The sequence below is a fragment of the Pseudophryne corroboree genome, chromosome 2, assembly GCF_028390025.1.
Source record: "Pseudophryne corroboree isolate aPseCor3 chromosome 2, aPseCor3.hap2, whole genome shotgun sequence".
Classification (NCBI taxonomy): Eukaryota; Metazoa; Chordata; class Amphibia; order Anura; family Myobatrachidae; genus Pseudophryne; species Pseudophryne corroboree.
This window is the reverse complement of record NC_086445.1, coordinates 491590725-491609135: the sequence shown is the minus strand read 5'-3', so window position 1 is coordinate 491609135 and position 18411 is coordinate 491590725. Positions and strand designations below refer to the sequence as shown.

Here is an 18411-nt window from a genome sequence, read left to right as displayed (position 1 = left end):
TGCTGCCAACTTTATGAGTGAAGCTGTAAAGGAATTGTGTAAAATAAATGACCGTACTACTGCTATGGCGGTTTCGGCCCGCAGGGCTCTGTGGTTACGTTATGGTCAGCGGATGCTGATTCCAAAAAGGGGGTAGAAAATATTCCCTTTACAGGTGATGCCTTGTTGGAGACGAGTTGAATAAATGGATTTCTCAGGCAACTGCGGGTAAGTTTACCTATCTGCTGTCGGCCGCCCCACCTGCTAGATGCTCTTACTCAGGTCCCTTCTTGCAGTCCTTTCATGTGGCAAGGTTCAGAGGCAGAGCCCGAGGAGCTTCCAATGCTCCTAGAGGATCTCGTGATAAGCCCGAAAACCTGCAGCTGCAGCTTCCTTGGACCAAAACCCCGGAACCTCTACCACAAAGACTTCTGCCTGACGGTTGGCCCCAACAACAGGGCGACTTTCCGGTAGGTGCTCGCCTTCAGCACTTCGGCCAGGTGTGGGCACAGTCCTGCCGGGATCCTTGGGTGACGGACCTCATTCCTCGTGGATACCTGCTGGAATTCAAACACTCCCTCCTCACAGATTTTTCAGGTCAAGCTTGCCAGCTTTACCCGCAGCAAGAGTTACCTTGCAAGAAGCCATTCAAAAGCTTTTACTGACTGCAGTAGTGGTTCCAGTACCTCCTCCGTTACGCGACAGGGGGTTTTACTCCAGTCTTTTTGTCGTACCAAAGCCGGACGTGGCGTACATAAACCAACAGGGAGGAACAAGAAGCAGAGCAGCACTGTGAGAAGTGTCAAAGATACTCCTCTGGGCGGAGGCCAATATAAGGGCCATCTCAGCCATATTCATTCCAGGAGTGGACAACTGGGAGGCGGACTTCCTCAAGAGGCGCGACCTCCAGCGGGGGAATGGGACTTTCATCATCAGATGTTTCAACAATTGGTTCACTGGTGGGGGTGTCCGCAAATAGACCTGATGGCTTCTCATCTCAAGAAGAAGCTACGCCGTTACTGTTCCAGAATGAGGGATCCGCAGGCTGTGGCAGTGGACATGCTGACGACCCCATGGACTTACCAGTTTGTTTACCTGTTCCCTCCAATCCCGCTCATTCCAAAAGTTCTAAAAAGATTGAAAAGGGAAAGCGTTCGGGCAATTCTAATTGCCCCGGATTGACCTTGATGGGCCTGGTACACAGACCTCCTGACCATGTCTCTGGAGGAACCCTGGCCTCTGTCGATTCAAAAGGATCTTCTACAACAAGGTCCATTCATCTATCCAGACTTACAGCAGCTACATTTGACAGCTTGGAAGTTGAGTGGGAGATTCTAGCCAAAAAGGGTCTCCCTTTGAAGGTTATTTCCACTATGGTCCAGGCCCGGAAGGTGGTTACATCGAAACACTACCACTGTATCTGGAAGAAAAGTTTCTCCCGTGGAATTTTGTATTGGTCGTTTACTGCTTTTCCTGCAAGCATGTGTGGATACGGGCCTACGGTTGGGCTCCATCAAAGTACAGATTTTGTCTCTCTCGACGGGTTTCTGAATTGGGGGCCTTATCCTGTAAGAGCCTGTACTTGATTTTTCATGAAGATAGGGCTGAGCTCAGGACCCGGCCTCAGTTTTTGCCTAAAGTGGTGTCAGCCTTTCAAGTGAATCAGCCAATTGTAGTTCCAGTGTTGGCTGACGTTTCTGTGGGCCCAGAGTCCTTGGATGTGGTGAGGGCTCTGAGGATTTATGTCAAAAGGACATCATCTGAAATCTGACTCTCTTTTTGTCCTTTATGAGGCCACCAAAATTGGTCGTCCGGCGTCAAAGCAATCTATTGCTCGTTGGCTCAGGTTGACTATTTAACAGGCCTATACTTCGGCGGCTCTGCCTTTGCCGACGTCTATTCAGGGCCACTCGACAAGGTCGGTGGGTTCTTCTTGGGTGGCTGCTTGGGGTGTTTCGGCTTTACAGTTGTGCCAAGCTGCTACTTGGTCTGGTTCGAATAGTTTTGTGAAAATCTATAGGTTCAACACCTTGGCCAACTTGGACCTTCAGTTTGGTCAGGAGGTTTTGCATGGGTCTCGGCACTCTCCCATCCGTTTTGGGAACTTTGGGACTTCCCCACGGTACTAAAGTACAGTTTCCCAGTATCCACTAGAAAATTAGGAATTTAATACCTACTGGTAATTCCTTTTCTCTTAGTCCATAGTGGACACTGGGCGCCCGCCTCAGTGCTTCGTATCCTGATTACTGGATATAAGTGTTGCTTGGGCTTCAATTGCGGCCCCTTTACTATGTTGGATTAGCTTTGCTGTCCTATTTATGCTGGTTGTCGCTATCCTCCGTTCGGTTAGTGCTCCTGTTCGTTTGGTTGTGTGTTGGCTTATTGCCTCACCGCTATTGTATATGTTTCTTCTCTCATGGTAAGTCAGTCTCCTCGGGCACAGTTTTCCTAGACTGAGTCTGGTAGGAGGGGCATAGAGGGAGGAGCCAGCACACACGAGGCTCCAGTAGACCTGATCTATACCCCATGGTACTAAAGTACAGTTCCCCAGTATCCACAATGGACTACGAGAAAAGGAATTACTGGTAGGAATTAAATTCCTATTTTCTGTCTGTAATACTATCAGTATTGTTTTATAAATTATCAGTCAAATAGAAAGTAGGGATGTGCACTTGAAATTTTTCGGGTTTTGTGTTTTGGTTTTGGGTTCGGTTCCGCGGCCGTGTTTTGGGTTCGACCGCGTTTTGGCAAAACCTCACCGAATTTTTTTTGTCGGATTCGGGTGTGTTTTGGATTCGGGTGTTTTTTTCAAAAAACCCTAAAAAACAGCTTAAATCATAGAATTTGGGGGTCATTTTGATCCCAAAGTATTATTAACCTCAAAAACTATAATTTCCACTCATTTTCAGTCTATTCTGAATACCTCACACCTCACAATATTATTTTTAGTCCTAAAATTTGCACCGAGGTCGCTGGATGACTAAGCTAAGCGACCCTAGTGGCCGACACAAACACCTGGCCCATCTAGGATTGGCACTGCAGTGTCACGCAGGATGGCCCTTCCAAAAAACACTCCCCAAACAGCACATGACGCAAAGAAGAAAAAAAGAGGCGCAATGAGGTAGCTGTGTGAGTAAGCTAAGCGACTCTAGTGGCCGACACAAACACCTGGCCCATCTAGGAGTGGCACTGCAGTGTCACGCAGGATGGCCCTTCCAAAAAACACTCCCCAAACAGCACATGACGCAAAGAAGAAAAAAAGAGGCGCAATGAGGTAGCTGTGTGAGTAAGCTAAGCGACCCTAGTGGCCGACACAAACACCTGGCCCATCTAGGAGTGGCACTGCAGTGTCACGCAGGATGGCCCTTCCAAAAAACACTCCCCAAACAGCACATGACGCAAAGAAGAAAAAAAGAGGCGCAATGAGGTAGCTGTGTGAGTAAGCTAAGCGACCCTAGTGGCCGACACAAACACCTGGCCCATCTAGGAGTGGCACTGCAGTGTCACGCAGGATGGCCCTTCCAAAAAACACTCCCCAAACAGCACATGATGCAAATAAAAATGAAAGAAAAAAGAGGTGCAAGATGGAATTGTTCTTGGGCCCTCCCACCCACCCTTATGTTGTATAAACAGGACATGCACACTTTAACCAACCCATCATTTCAGTGACAGGGTCTGCCACACGACTGTGACTGAAATGACGGGTTGGTTTGGACCCCCACCGAAAAAGAAGCAATTAATCTCTCCTTGCACAAACTGGCTCTACAGAGGCAAGATATCCACCTCATCATCATCCTCCGATATATCACCGTGTACATCCCGCTCCTCACAGATTATCAATTCGTCCCCACTGGAATCCACCATCTCAGCTCCCTGTGTACTTTGTGGAGGCAATTGCTGCTGGTCAATGTCTCCACGGAGGAATTGATTATAATTCATTTTAATGAACATCATCTTCTCCACATTTTCTGTAAGTAACCTCGTACGCAGATTGCTGACAAGGTGAGCGGCGGCACTAAACACTCTTTCGGAGTACACACTTGTGGGAGGGCAACTTAGGTAGAATAAAGCCAGTTTGTGCAAGGGCCTCCAAATTGCCTCTTTTTCCTGCCAGTATAAGTACGGACTGTCTGACGTGCCTACTTGGATGCGGTCACTCATATAATCCTCCACCATTCTTTCAATGGGGAGAGAATCATATGCAGTGACAGTAGACGACATGTCCGTAATCGTTGGCAGGTCCTTCAGTCCGGACCAGATGTCAGCATCAGCAGTCGCTCCAGACTGCCCTGCATCACCGCCAGCGGGTGGGCTCGGAATTCTGAGCCTTTTCCTCGCACCCCCAGTTGCGGGAGAATGTGAAGGAGGAGATGTTGACAGGTCGCGTTCCGCTTGACTTGACAATTTTGTCACCAGCAGGTCTTTGAACCCCAGCAGACTTGTGTCTGCCGGAAAGAGAGATCCAAGGTAGGTTTTAAATCTAGGATCGAGCACGGTGGCCAAAATGTAGTGCTCTGATTTCAACAGATTGACCACCCGTGAATCCTTGTTAAGCGAATTAAGGGCTCCATCCACAAGTCCCACATGCCTAGCGGAATCGCTCCCTTTTAGCTCCTCCTTCAATGCCTCCAGCTTCTTCTGCAAAAGCCTGATGAGGGGAATGACCTGACTCAGGCTGGCAGTGTCTGAACTGACTTCACGTGTGGCAAGTTCAAAAGGTTGCAGAACCTTGCACAACGTTGAAATCATTCTCCACTGCGCTTGAGACAGGTACATTCCACCTCCTATATCGTGCTCAATTGTATAGGCTTGAATGGCCTTTTGCTGCTCCTCCAACCTCTGAAGCATATAGAGGGTTGAATTCCACCTCGTTACCACTTCTTGCTTCAGATGATGGCAGGGCAGGTTCAGGCGTTTTTGGTGGTGCTCCAGTCTTCTGTACGTGGTGCCTGTACGCCGAAAGTGTCCCGCAATTCTTCTGGCCACCGACAGCATCTCTTGCACGCCCCTGTCGTTTTTTTAAAAATTCTGCACCACCAAATTCAAGGTATGTGCAAAACATGGGACGTGCTGGAATTTGCCCATATTTAATGCACACACAATATTGCTGGCGTTGTCTGATGCCACAAATCCACAGGAGAGTCCAATTGGGGTAAGCCATTCCGCGATGATCTTCCTCAGTTGCCGTAAGAGGTTTTCAGCTGTGTGCGTATTCTGGAAACCGGTGATACAAAGCGTAGCCTGCCTAGGAAAGAGTTGGCGTTTGCGAGATGCTGCTACTGGTGCCGCCGCTGCTGTTCTTGCGGCGGGAGTCCATACATCTACCCAGTGGGCTGTCACAGTCATATAGTCCTGACCCTGCCCTGCTCCACTTGTCCTCATGTCCGTGGTTAAGTGGACATTGGGTACAACTGCATTTTTTTAGGACACTGGTGAGTCTTTTTCTGACGTCCGTGTACATTCTCGGTATCGCCTGCCTAGAGAAGTGGAACCTAGATGGTATTTGGTAACGGGGGCACACTGCCTCAAGAAATTGTCTAGTTCCCTGTGAACTAACGGCGGATACCGGACGCACGTCTAACACCAACATAGTTGTCAAGGCCTCAGTTATCCGCTTTGCAACAGGATGACTGCTGTGATATTTCATCTTCCTCGCAAAGGACTGTTGGACAGTCAATTGCTTGGTGGAAGTAGTAAAAGTGGGCTTACGACTTCCCCTCTGGGATGACCATCGACTCCCAGCAGCAACAACAGCAGCGCCAGGCGTTACACGCAAGGATGCATCGGAGGAATCCCAGGCAAGAGAGGACTCGTCAGAATTGCCAGTGACATGGCATGCAGGACTATTGGCATTCCTGGGGAAGGAGGAAATTGACACTGAGGGAGTTGGTGGGGTGGTTTGCGTGAGCTTGGTTACAAGAGGAAGGGATTTACTGGTCAGTGGACTGCTTCCGCTGTCGCCCAAAGTTTTTGAACTTGTCACTGACTTATTATGAATGCGCTGCAGGTGACGTATAAGGGAGGATGTTCCGAGGTGGTTAACGTCCTTACCCCTACTTATTACAGCTTGACAAAGGCAACACACGGCTTGACAAATGTTGTCCGCATTTCTGGTGAAATACTTCCACACCGAAGAGCTGATTTTTTTGGTATTTTCACCAGGCATGTCAACGGCCCTATTCCTCCCACGGACAACAGGTGTCTCCCCGGGTGCCTGACTTAAACAAACCACCTCACCATCAGAATCCTCCTTGTCAATTTCCTCCCAAGCGCCAGCAACACCCATATCCTCCTCATCCTGGTGTACTTCAACACTGACATCTTCAATCTGACTATCAGGAACTGGACTGCGGGTGCTCCTTCCAGGGGGCGTGCAAATGGTGGAAGGCGCATGCTCTTCACGTCCAGTGTTGGGAAGGTCAGGCATCGCAACCGACACAATTGGACTCGCCTTGTGGATTTGGGATTTCGAAGAACGCACAGATCTTTGCGGTGCTTTTGCCAGCTTGAGTCTTTTCAGTTTTCTAGCGAGAGGCTGAGTGCTTCCTTCCTCATGTGAAGCTGAACCACTAGCCATGAACATAGGCCAGGGCCTCAGCCGTTCCTTGCCACTCCGTGTGGTAAATGGCATATTGGCAAGTTTACGCTTCTCCTCCGACAATTTTATTTTAGGTTTTGGAGTCCTTTTTTTTCTGATATTTGGTGTTTTGGATTTGACATGCTCTGTACTATGACATTGGGCATCGGCCTTGGCAGACGACGTTGCTGGCATTTCATCGTCTCGGCCATGACTAGTGGCAGCAGCTTCAGCACGAGGTGGAAGTGGATCTTGATCTTTCCCTAATTTTGGAACCTCAACATTTTTGTTCTCCATATTTTAATAGGCACAACTAAAAGGCACCTCAGGTAAACAATGTAGATGGATGGATACTAGTATACTTATGGATGGACGAGCGACTGCCGACACAGAGGTAGCTACAGCCGTGGACTACCGTACTGTGTCTGCTGCTAATATAGACTGGATGATAATGAGATGAAATCAATATATATTATATCACACTAGTACTGCAGCCGGACAGGTATATATATTTATTATGTAATGACTGATGACGGACCTGTGGACACTGTCAGCTCAGCAGCACCGCAGACTGCTACAGTAAGCTACTATAGTAGTATGTATAAAGAAGAAAGAAAAAAAAAAAACACGGGTAGGTGGTATACAATTATGGATGGACGAGCGACTGCCGACACAGAGGTAGCTACAGCCGTGGACTACCGTACTGTGTCTGCTGCTAATATAGACTGGATGATAAGGAGATGAAATAAATATATATATATATATATATATATATATATATAATATCACTAGTACTGCAGCCGGACAGGTATATATATTTATTATGTAATGACTGATGACGGACCTGCTGGACACTGTCAGCTCAGCAGCACCGCAGACTGCTACAGTAAGCTACTATAGTAGTATGTATAAAGAAGAAAGAAAAAAAAAAAACCACGGGTAGGTGGTATACAATTATGGATGGACGAGCGACTGCCGACACAGAGGTAGCTACAGCCGTGGACTACCGTACTGTGTCTGCTGCTAATATAGACTGGATGATAATGAGATGAAATCAATATATATATATATATAATATCACTAGTACTGCAGCCGGACTGGTATATATATTTATTATGTAATGACTGATGACGGACCTGCTGGACACAGTCAGCTCAGCAGCACCGCAGACTGCTACAGTAAGCTACTATAGTAGTATGTATAAAGAAGAAAGAAAAAAAAAAAACCTCGGGTAGGTGGTATACAATATTATATATATATATATTATATACAATTATATATATATATATATATATATATATTAAACTGGTGGTGACTGGTGGTCAGGTCACTGGTCACACTATCAGCAACTTGCAAGTAGTACTCCTAAGCAGACAATCACAATATATATTATACTGGTGGTCAGTGTGGTCACAATGGCAGTGTGGCACTCTGGCAGCAAAAGTGTGCACTGTACGTTATATGTACTCCTGAGTCCTGCTCTCAGACTCTAACTGCTCCCCACTGTCAGTGTCTCCCCCACAAGTCAGATAATATACAGTCACACTATCTATCACTTCAGCAAGTAACTAGTACTCCTCCTAATGCTCCCCAAAATTACTACTGTGTCTCTCTCTACTGTCTCACTCTCTTCTCTATAAACGGAGAGGACGCCAGCCACGTCCTCTCCCTATGAATCTCAATGCACGTGTGAAAATGGCGGCGACGCGCGGCTCCTTATATAGAATCCGAGCCTCGCGAGAATCCGACAGCGGGATGATGACGTTCGGGCGCGCTCGGGTTAACCGAGCAAGGCGGGAAGATCCGAGTCGCTCGGCCCCGTGTAAAAAAACATGAAGTTCGGGTGGGTTCGGATTCCGAGGAACCGAACCCGCTCATCCCTAATAGAAAGCATATTATTTTACACATGAACTGTAATTTCTTTGCAAATTTCAGTTTATTAGAAGAACACAATGAGACACTAGAAGTGCTCACAGGCCTAGCGCTACATGCTCAGCGAAGGGATGCAGTGCAGGGAGGTGCTAGGTTGGAGAGGCGCTCTCCCTGCTCTGCATCCCTTCCCTGCTGCTGCGCCTCCCTGTTCCCCCTGCTGCTGCCGGCTGCTGTGCTGTCACTGTATGACAGACAGCGGCGCCGGCAGCATGAAAAGCATACTCCCCTCACCTGTGTGGCAGCGGCAGTGTACATATCTGAAGAGGGGGCGGAGCTACATGGGATGCAGGGGAGGAGCTACACAGGATGCAGAGGGAGGAGCTACATGGACCAGGCTGCTGTACAGAGGGAGTGCAATTACAGCCAGACTTGGTTAAGTGGATTGTGAGAGTGAAATGTATGTATGTATGTGTGTGTGTGTGTATGGTGCGGGTGTGTATGTGTGTGTCTTAGAAGCACCTAGATAAATGTTAAGTAGAATCTGATTGGTTGCAATGAGCAACATCACCAGTACTAAAAAAATCCCACCTTAGTAAATTTATCCCCTTGATTCTGGATAACATTAAATTTTTGATGATATAGCACTTTGTCTAATTATAAATGCACAACTAAAACTAAAGTCCTGCTTATAGGAATATATTTTTATTTTATCTTATTTAAAAAATAAATAAAAGTATTTTACCTTTATTAATTTCAAGATAAATTGAACAAATGCTTGAGTATGCTGAGGGGGTAATTCAATATGCTGTGGTAATTGACTGTGGCTAATTGATCCCCCCCGTTGCTATCAAATTAGCCCCGAAAGCCAGCCTCATCGAGGATTTTATTTTCACCTGCCCGAAGGCAGGCAAAAAAAATCCCAGTTAAATGACTAATTTTCACAATCGCAGCAGTGAAAACACATAGATCCGGGAACATATCCCGGATTCTATGTGTTTTTGCCTGAAAACTGTTTTTTTGTTTTTTGTTTTTTTTGTGAGGCAAGTAAAATGGTCTGCAATTAAATTGCCTGGGGAAAAAAATTGGGCAAACAATTGCGGTAATGTCTGGCACAATTGAATTCCCCCCATAAATCTTGTTAATGTTAAACATATGTCAAGATGATGATACACAATTTTGTATTCCTTTACCTCTCACCCAATCTTGTGTTTTATTAGCGGCGCAGGGAGCAATATCAAAATTTATTTGCAAAATTAAACAAGATCTCATCTGAACCTTTATAAAAATAAAAAAAAATAGAAGGTCTCCTCCCAAAAATAGTGACATTCCACATTGTGTGTATATTGCAGTCATTTATTTATGGTTTCTCCCCCAAGCTAAAACGTATGGGTAGGAAATAAAATGCATAAACACAGAACTCCTTACAATGGCTAACATGGGTCCCACAGAGAAATGGGGTATCACAAACAGACTATACTAAATGTTTTCTTTGGAACCACTGATTCATCTCAGTAGTATTTTTCTCATGCACAATACCAAGTCTCAAAAGCCTGTTGACCACTGTTGTCTCATACAAAAACTACATTTCTTAGGTCTTCAGGACACTATCATATCCTGGTTCTCATCTTACTTAGCAATTTGCTCCTTCAGCGTTCGTTACTCTATATCCACTACCTCTTCACTTCCTTTATCAGTTGGAGTACCAGAAGACTCATTCCTAGGTCCTTTTTTCTGTCTCTTGGTAAAATAATTAACTCCTTTTGCTTTAACTACTATCTCTATGCGGATAATACCCACATTTACACATCCTGTTCGGATCTCTGTCTATATATTGGTCCATGGTACTGACTGTCCTCCTGTTACTTTAACTTGATTGTCCTCTCGCCACCTAAAACTCCATAAAAGAAGCTAATAACATCCCCACCGGAGACCAGAAGTTATGTCAGTGGTTTCCAAATGGTGGGCCTAGGTACCCTGGGGTGCCGCAGGCTCTTGCAGGTATTCCTCGGGTTGGTTGTCCAGGACCACATCAAATTATTTATGGTCAAAGTGATAGGCAAAACTAGTGCTAGTGGCTGCCAATCATAAAACATGTGGACCATTAGAAGCAAAACTGTACACCACCACATAACTAAACCTAAGGATGACATGTAGCAGTGATCGCGCTGAGCTGGAAAAAAAGGTGGGTCCCAGGGACCCCTCACTTTTAAAAATTGGGGTCCTACCTGTCCTTTTCTTTGTCCCATCGGAATAAAGGTTCTTATTAATCTTATTAATTATTTAAATATAAATACAGACTTGATTTGGACACTACAAAAGTGTTGCAAGAGGGAGGAGGGGGGTGGCAATGCTGCTGGGCTGTGTAGCATACAGGACACTCTGCACCAGAGCTTTAACTAGACATTGTGGTGTCATTCGGCAGAAAGTGAATTGGTGCTCCCCCTCCCATAGACCAAAGTATGTACAGTGCGCACCAGGTACACACTGCACCTATACACACTGTGCCAGGTAAAGCACATTAAACACATTGTGCCAGGCAGAGCACGTTATACACATTATGCCAGGCAGAGCACGTTATACACATTATGCCAGGCAGAGCACGTTATACACATTGCGCCAGGCATAGCACGTTATACACATTGCGCCAGGCAGAGCACGTTATACACATTGCGCCAGGCAGAGCACGTTATACCCATTGCACCAGGTAGAGCACTCGCACGTTGCAGCCACCAACTCAGACCCCCAGTCCCCCCCTTCCCCCCCAGATGGTACGGGAACCCCCCCCCCCCCCCCCCCCCTCAGCAAGCCCAGCCACCACCTACTTCACTCACCAGCCCCGCACTCTCACCTTGTGTTCGGAGCTGAGGAGAGGAGTGCAGTCAGTCAGCTGCTGCGCTGTAAGGAGCTGCAGTTTGCCCTGCAGCAGCTTTCCGAAACCTCCATGGCTACCCCCTGCCGCGATCCCTGACTGAAAGCCCGAGTGCAGCACTGCGGCTGCATCTGTAGAAATAAACCATTGGTGCGGCAGCAGCATGGATCGGCCTGGCGGGGGGTAGGTACTCAGAGCGCCCCCCCCCCTCCCCGCCATTTCCCCTGCATGCGCCAGTGCCCCAGCCACCTGCTGTCCCGCCACCTATCGCTGGCATCTTCCCCGGTCATGATCCCCGCAAACGGCTTCCTCCGCTGGCTCCTGTAGATATCCGATGTGGCACTGCGATGACCGATGTGGCACAGCTTCATGCCCGGCCGAAGATGACAGCCCTCAGCCACACTCCATGATCTCCTCCCCTTCCTCTGCCATTGGAGAATTAAAGTGACTGAGAGCACAGGACAGTGCTGCTGATTGATCAGAGTGCGTCCTGTGGGAGTCACCGCTGTCAATTATCGGGTAAAATATGCGCTATAGCGCGTATTTGCGAACACTGCATGTAGGCACAGTTTAGTTAATTTTATATTTTTTACAAATTTTTCAGTGAATAAACTTTTATACTAGGGGTGCCATGAATAAAAAGCTGATACTGCAGGGTGCCATGATTCAAGAAAGTTTGGGAACCACTGAGTTATGTACTTGACAACACATCAATCCTATCTCTCAAACTCGCTGGCTAGGTGGGATCTTTGTCCATTCAATCGGTTTCCAAATCTTGTGACATTCATCTAATAAATATTTCTAGCATAAGCACGTACAGTATCTCAAACAAAACACTACAGAAATGTTAATTCATGCACTCATTAATTTCCAATTTGACTACTGCAATAGCCACCTTGCTAGTCTTCCCTATTGCAGAATTTCACCCCTGCATACTACTTTGAATGCAGCAGCTATAAAGATTTTCCTCTCAAAATGTTCTACTACCAATTATCCGCTCTGTCCATCTTTACATTGTGTGCTTGTATTTTGCCAAATCCAATATAAAATACTTTTGCTTGCGTGTGAGGCTGTCAGCAAGTGATGTAGTTATGTGAGCTGTGGTCAGGTGACCGCCGCTCACAACCCCTAACTCTACATGCCGCCCCCTTAAAATGCCGACTAACAGGGACTATCCACACACCTGGGTGTCCAGCCTTTTGCATGTAAATCTAGTGTCCCATCTAAAAGAGCCACGGCCTTGGAGGAAACAAAGGCTACTAGAGGTCATGCTTGACCTCTAGCGTCTGACTCCCCTGTCCCTGCACAGCGCTGCAGTGTTACCTGGTGTAATTGGCATTGCAGTGTGTGAAATAATGTGTGAGGGGCATTACAGTGTGTGGTGTAATGGGTATTACAGTGTGTGGCATAATGTGTAATGGGCATTACTGTGTGTGGCATAATGTGTAGTGGGCATTACGGTGTGTGGCATAATGTGTAAGGGGCATTACGGTGTGTGGTATAATGTGTAATAGGCATTGTGGTGTGTGGCATATTGTGTAAGTGGCATTACTATAAGGAGGAAAAATGACAAATAATGTTAGAGACATGAATCAGGGTTTGGCCCCTTCCATTGAGGCCATGTCCCTTCTAGTGAGGCCACACAAATTTATTGCTTTTAAATGGCAATGGGGGAAACTTTTTTTGGCTTGGGGGAGCAACATTTCTAGTTATGCCTTGACCCTGTATGTTAACAGGGCTGCCAATGTGCTATCTGTGTCGGTTATCCAATATTTTGTCTGTTTGTCACCTCCTCTGTCAGCTGCTCTATTTATCCCGCTATTGCTTTTTCATGTTCTTACCATTCAATTTGTCTGATTACTTGCTCCTGCTTAATTTAATTACTCTCTCTTGCTTTTAGACCTTGGCTTGACTGATTCTGCTCTGAGGTTTAACCCTTCATCCCCTGTGTTTACTCCCTGCCATACCCATGGCTGTTTTTATTCTCTACAATGGATTTAGAGAATAAATCCATAATATTCCCTGTTTTCATGTATATTATTCTTCCAATTACCTTTACCTCCCTGAATATTTTAAGCATCCCTCACAGTGTATCAGTACAAGTAGATTCAAACTCCCGTCTGGTACTGTTCATCATTTTAGCTATAGAAAGTTCTGAATAAAACGAAGAAGAAGGCATGCAGTTTATAATAAACATATCTGTTTATGGGCTGTATCCAATTAGCTGCTAAAGTCCCGGCATCGGGACTGTCATATAAGCCCTGCTGCCGGTACTTATCAGGGATTTTGTTTTGCCTGCCAAATCCCTGATATGTAAGCCTTTTTTCTGCGGGCGCAGAAACACATAGGTATGTGGCTTTCCGCAGATCCTATGTGTTTTTGAGCCCCTATGTGTTTTTTGAGCGAGAGAGGGTAATTTTTCTCGCAAAAAACAACAACAAAAAAACTGCTAAAATTGGATTGCCCAATAATGACCATCGGGCAAAAATCGCGAGTTACCATGGCTAATCGGATATCCTCTATGTGTATATTGTGTACATTTAAAAAAGAAAAATTAAAATATTTCTCCTTTTCAATTATTTGCATAGTGGGGACATTCTTACTACAAGTGGTTTGTAGAGGAGTCTTCTCTTCCAAACATGTTAATGCTTGGGTCCATGTTACATATATTCTCTCATAATCTGATTGTAAACATATATGTCTGTGATGATATATAAAAGTAAACACATACACTGTGCATATATAGAAAAGGGGATCCGGTCTCTAGGTTAGACAGTAACTAGGTCGACTACTATTGGTCGACAGTAACTAGGTCGACATGTTCTAGGTCAACATGAGTTTTTCTCAATTTTTTTCTTATTTTTAAAACTTTGTCATACTTAACGATCCACGCGGACTACGATTGGGAATAGCGCAGCGGTAGCGGAGCGAGGCGCCTTGCCCGAAGCATGGCGAGCGAAGTGAGGGGACACTGTGCACTAACTGGGGTTCCCAGTCACTGTACGGCGAAAACGACACCAAAAAAACAGCAAAAACTCATGTCGACCTTTTGACCTAGAGACCCTGTCGACCTAGTTACTGTCGACCAATAATGATCAACCTAGTTACTGTCGACCTTACATACCACACCCATAGAAAAGCCCTGCAGTAGGTCAGCTATACTACCCATTAACGAACCTTCCTATAAATGGCGTAAGATTGAGTTTGATGGACTTGTGTCTCTTTTCAGTATCACTAACTGCTTTATGTAAAAGGCAGCCGACTCGTACACATAACAAATTATTTTTTATAATTATTGTGTCATTGGCCCATTGAACCCATAATTACATTACTGCATGGAAGCATTTATACAATTTCCTCTAGTAATTAGAAAGTTACATTATTATCTCATCCTGACTGTTTTTTTCATGTCAGTTAATTAGTATATATGTTCATTACTTTCATTATTGCAACACACTAAACTTATTACCATGTTTATGTTCAAGTGAACTGACTTGACTTCTTCTGTAGTCATAGAATAATTTAGGGGGTTATTTATCAAGGCTTGGAGAGAGATACAATTTTGAGAGAGTACTAACTAATCAGCTTGTGACATTTTTCTTTCACAGCCTGTAAAATGTAAGGCAGAAGCGGATTGGTTAGTACTTTATCTCTCACAATTTTATCTGTCTCTGAGCTTTGATAAATACCCCCCTAAAACTATATTTTACACATAAATGAATATGGAAGTAAGACAAGTTACTGCATATATACGGTACTGCTATGACTCATTAAGTTCCTACACTAACAGAAAGAAAACAAATGGACAGTATAGGAAAGGAGTGGGTTAAACCCCCATAGGCTGGGGGCAGGCCTGTTTTTGAGGCTTTAGGGGTGGAAGTTAATAGGGTCCTATAGGAATAGAGTATAGGGGTGGGTTGGTGGTATGATTAGTCTGGTGAGGGGGCTGGGTCAGCCTCTTTTGTTTCAGTCTTTGGTCGGGTAAGTGCTGTCCTGGGCTTGAGATAAAAGTCTTTACCCCCCCTTAACACTGATTTTCCCTTTGGTTAGGCGTAGTAAAAGTTAAGAGGGTCAGAAGTGTGTAGGTAGGGGTTAGCTATTAAGTGTGTAGTGTGTAGGTAGGAGTTAGCCATTAGGTGTGTAGGTGGGAGTCAGCTATCTGGCCGCTATGTCCCGTCCTCAGCGTCTGCCCCGGACCCCTGCCCGTTACCTGGATTCTGCAGGTCCCAGTCTGGCATCCCCCCTGGCTTGTGAGCGCTGGTGCTGCTGGCGGCGCTGCTGCGCGTGCCCGTGTACGGGGGCGTGCAGCGGTTCGTGGCGGCGTGTCTCCCCCTCTGCTCCCGCGGGCGCCGGACGATCAGTCCGGGGCAGCGGCGGGTAGAGAGCAAGGAGTGGAGGTGCAGCTTGTGCGCGGCCGGCGGGGGAGTGCAGCGGGGAAGCCCACTGGCGGGACTCCCTCTCCGGCCGCGGCGGGTGCGCGTGAGGCACAATGCAATGTCTGAGTCAATAAGGGGTGCAGAGCAGTGACGTGCGGTGGGGTGAGGCAGAGCCTTTCCTCTCATACTAACGTTTGTGCCAGAGTTTTGACTGCGTAAAGTATATGAAAAATGAAAAAAATATGTTTGAAATATCTTATTTGCATTACTCTAATAATTTTTATAGCCAAAACTCTGGAGTAAAAAGTCTATGGCAGGTGAGGCAGTGCCTCACCTGTCTATCTTTTCCGCACATCTCTGATCAAAACTCACCAAATTTCCAGGAGTTTATACTGCTGCACCTGTGTATAATGCCCAGATGTACCCTTTGGCTCATATATTGCATGTAAATCTGGCTCTGGTGCTAGTCAGTGCCTCCTGAGCTATTTAGCTCACTGCACATCCCTGGCCGCGGGGACGGGTGGTGCCGAGCGGAGGCACGGTGGCCACCGGTCCTCCGTTGATATGGCTTTGCGGGGGGGGCGCGCGCGCGCCGGGCAGCCAGTGATCCGGGGAGTTTGCCTGGGAGCTCTCCACATTCTGGCAAAAGAGGCTCCCAGGCAGCCAGTGTGGCTGTGACATCAGGGGGTGGCAGCCATTGGCTGGGCTCAGATAGAAGGGGGGTGGTGCCTAGGCAATCTGCATTAGGGGGAGAGCAGGAGGGGGAGTGAGGGATCAGGTAGCAGTAGGCTCCAGATCTGTTAGGAGGCAGGCAGGACAGCGTACTGGGGGCAGAGATGCTGTGGCAGATGCTGAGCAGGGAGGAGAAGTGCATGCAGGGGCTGCAGTTGGTGCGGCTGTGGCATTTGACCCCTCTGCCGTTTCATCGGCGTTGTCTGTTATGGCCACTGCGTTGGCGCCTTTTATGTCGGCCGTGTCCCCGGGGAGTGGTCATGTGTTGCTTGCGGCGGTGGATCGCATTACTGTACCTGGCGCTTCCGGCCCTGCCATGGCGCAGTTTTTGGAGGCTTGCCGCAATTTAGGGGCTGCCGCAGCTTTAATAGGAGGCAATACGGCGGCCGAAGGTGTTAGGGACCCCAGGGGGATTTTGTTGTCTTCAAATTCCGCCAGTGGGGCTGCGGCCTCTGGGGCGGCTCTTCCATCTTTTTCAGACTCGGCAGAGGGGGAGGATCTTGATGACGGCACAGTTGAAGGGGAAACATCGCCGTCTGTGTCCGGGACTTCAGGTGAGTTGGAGGAGGATTCTGATGTGAGTTGGGGGAGTGCATCTTCCTCTTTATACAGGGGGTATAGCAGTTCTTCTTCCTCTTCATCCTCTTCTGTGCGATCGGTGGTTAGTAACGCGGCGAAGGCGAAGAGGAGATCTCATAAATATGCGTGGCGTGAAGCGCGGAGGCGGGATAGACGGAGCAAGAGACGTAGGATTTCTAGTAGTGTGCGTAGGGCCAGAAAGCGTCGCAATTTGCCGGGCGTGGTTCATTGCGACTACACTGCGGTCTTGCGAGGGCTCCGGGAGAGTTGTAGAAAACGAATTCAGCAAGGGGAGTACGTTGATGTTTTCACACTGACGGAGGATACTAAGAAGGAGTTTAAGGAGGCGCAAGCGAAGGGCGGCATAGGAGTTGAGGCTTTTAGATCCTTCGACAATTGGTTGACAGGGTTTTGCGTGTTCGCAGCGTGCTACTTGGAGGATCGTCCTGAGGAGCACATGAATGTGATCAGGTACATACACCTGGTTCACGACATGCACCGTCAATCAAAAGACACTGCGTGGAGGGCGTACGACAAGCAGTTCAGACAGAAGCATGATTGCCTCCACATCATTGACTTTGGGTGCAAGGATGTGGAGGTTTGGCTTCACGTTACGAGGTCACAGGATGCGAAGCAGGCCGCTAAGGGCGGGCCAGACGCTCAGCCTGCGGGGGTTTCTGCTGCGTGCGTGGGTACGGAGCCTTCCACTTCACGGCGTTTTGGGGTATCCGGACGGACAGCATGTTAAGTCCCATTGAAAGGGAAATGCTTTGCATTTAATAATTCTACCTGCACTCTGGGTCAGCGGTGTCGTTTTCGGCACCTCTGTTTGCGATGCAACGGTTTCCACCCTGCCGCCAATTGTTTGCAATTCGGTCGACAGGGGGCCAAGGCAGCCGGCGGCGCTGCCAATAAGGCAGCCGGTGGTGCCGCCGCTAACTAGGGCGCCCACCCCAATACGTTTGGAGGCCATGTCCAGATGGTTGGGGTGGTATCCAAATAGGGAAGACGCTGATTTTCTTTTTTGCGGTTTTAAGTTTGGTTTTCGTTTGCCTGTTGAGGGAGATGTTGTTGTTCGGGCTCCCAGGAACCTGCAATCTGCTCGAAGTTTTCCTGCAGTTCTTCAGGCAAAGGTCGATTTGGAGGTGCAGCTAGGAAGAATGGCGGGCCCCTTTGCGCAGCCGCCAGTGGAGAACTTAATCATTTCCCCAGTGGGGGTTGTTCCCAAGAAAGCTACAGGGAAATTCCGGCTCATTTAGCATTTGTCTTATCCATCCAGCTCATCAGTTAACAATGCTATTCCTCCGGAGTATTGTTCGTGGTTTATCAGTCTTTTGATGATGCTCTGGGTATGGTACGGGGTTGTGGCCCCGGGGCCCTCATGGCTAAGATTGATGTTGAGTCGGCCTTCCGTTTACTTCCGTTAC

At 47.3% G+C, this 18411-nt stretch overlaps 1 protein-coding gene across 6 annotated transcripts in view; it reads left to right on the top strand.

The window, feature by feature from the left end:
* Positions 1 to 18411, top strand: part of REPS2 (RALBP1 associated Eps domain containing 2) — a 286422-nt gene that overhangs the window by 94516 nt on the left and 173495 nt on the right. The window lies entirely within an intron of this gene.